This window comes from Theobroma umbraticum, unplaced genomic scaffold (genome assembly GCF_002168275.2).
Source record: "Theobroma umbraticum cultivar Fairchild unplaced genomic scaffold, ASM216827v3 scaffold_12.0, whole genome shotgun sequence".
Lineage (NCBI taxonomy): Eukaryota > Viridiplantae > Streptophyta > Magnoliopsida > Malvales > Malvaceae > Theobroma > Theobroma umbraticum.
Window position 1 is genome coordinate 727799 of NW_018397272.1, and position 2248 is coordinate 730046.

Genomic DNA, 2248 nt, shown 5'->3' on the forward strand with positions numbered 1-2248 from the left:
ACTTGTTTGAACCTATTGATATTGTTAGCATGGGAGGCAAGTCATGTGACTTTGTTATTGTTGCTGAGTATTCAAGGTATACTCGGGTGTATTTTCTTACTCACAAAAATGATGCATTGCACACTTTTGTTAAACATTGTAAGAAAGTGTAAAATGAGAAAGGGCTTTTCATTATTAGCATTAGAAGTGACCATGGTGATGAATTTGAAAATGGTGATTTCGAAAGTTTTTGCAATGAAAATGGTTTTGATTACAACTTGTCAATGGAGTTGTAGAGAGAAAAAAAAATAAAACCTTAAAGGAAATGCAAAAACAATACTTTGTAAAAAAAATTTGTCAAAAAATTTTTAAATTGAAGCTATAAATACAACCTCCTATATTTTAAATGGAGTTTCCATTAGGTCTATGATTTCAAAAACTCTTTATGAGCTTTATAAAGGAAGCAAACAAACATTGCACAATTAAGGAGTCTTTGATGTAAATGCTTTGTTTTAAATAATGAAAAACATTCCTTGGGAAAGTTTAATGCTAAGAGTGATGTGTAATGACCCTTTTCCCTGATTGTTATCTACACTTGAGTCTCATGAGCAAGCTCGCCAAGTCCCGAGCAAGCCTCCACCATTATCATTTTAACAAACCATAACATGTCTCTTGGAAATCTCATAACAATCACAATTTCATTTAATGGCAAATATTCTCTCAATACATTATGTTTCGTCATCATATAAGTATATGTTTACATTTTACAATAAATGGAAAGTTCCTAAAATCTCTTGACAGCATAAGGACCTCTAGCAATGAAGTGACTCAAAATAAGGTACTAGGAGATGCCTTTACCTACATCACAGTGGACCATAACATGCTGATGAAAAACATGCTAGCTAATCACTTATCTGTAAAATGAGAATATTAGGATAAGTCTCACAGACTCAGTAATCATCAGCTCAATGAGTAAGGCGTAGATGGGAAACAAGCCACGGATAGAAAATTTGAATATTAAAAGCACATGAATATATAACCATTTAAAATCAAATGGAACATTTGTGCCTTACATATATACCAAAGAATTGCGATGCAAAGTAACCATTTTAGGTAATATATTAAAATCGATGCAATTAAAAGATTTCTACCGTTGAAATCATTTGATGTCCTTTACTCAAAATCAGACTAACATAAGCACACACGTTCCCCGTAAAATCAAACAATATCGATCCTTACAAGCATATAAACGAACTCATACTTGAGGTATTAAACACAAAACCATCATATAAATAAGGGAGTTGTAGAAAATCGATATTACTCACCATGCAAAAGAATACATATTTGAAAACTCAAAGTGATATCACTCTCAAGTAGGTATCAAAGATAATCAACCCGTGGACCCTCTTCCACATAATAACATCTGGGAAGCCCACCTCTACTGAATTTTCACAGCCATGGCAGTCTTGACGATGTTGGTCAACATTGGAGAAATTATGTGGCCACAACCACGTATATCAACTCGTCGCCTTGCCACGTATATCAACCTATGGTCTTGCCATATATTTATCACAAATTGTGGCCTAGCCATGTCTAACAGCCTGTCGGTAACGTAAAGGTTCTCTAGCTAGAGCTCACTAATGCACAAGGGTCACACTATTCTGATGTGACATGCAACCTACTTTTGAATCTCCTGGTTTGACAAAACTATTTATAATCAAATTGGGTTTTCAAAAGCTTATTTTAAATCGATTTCCAAAATACAAATAACGACAACGGTATAAATCCGTTTGTAAGAATTCATGATGTAAAACCTTTGCATGGGGTTTAAATATTTAGATCAAAGCATGGTGAACATAAAGCTTATTCATGAATGAACATCACAAAAACAAGTACGGCACGTTCAACCTAAACCATGGTAAATAGCTTGTTCCCCGATTTTGAAACCCTTCATGTATATAGCTTATATATTATATATAAAGCTAATTCAAAAATCAAGGCATTCACAATCGCTTGTCATTTCTACCAGCTCATGCTTTCCATAATAATAGTGTATAAATCCTTTCACAAATAGGTATTTAAATCACTGATCATTTTCTAGCAACTCAAGCTTTTCACAATGACATTGAATAAATCATTGACAAGTAACTATACATGTAACATTATATAGTATGGAATCTTTTGAAATAGACACCCTTTACTAATCTTTCCTTGGCGGGATATTACGTCATCAATTAAACTCTTTGCGTTCTTAATCGATCAATTTCAC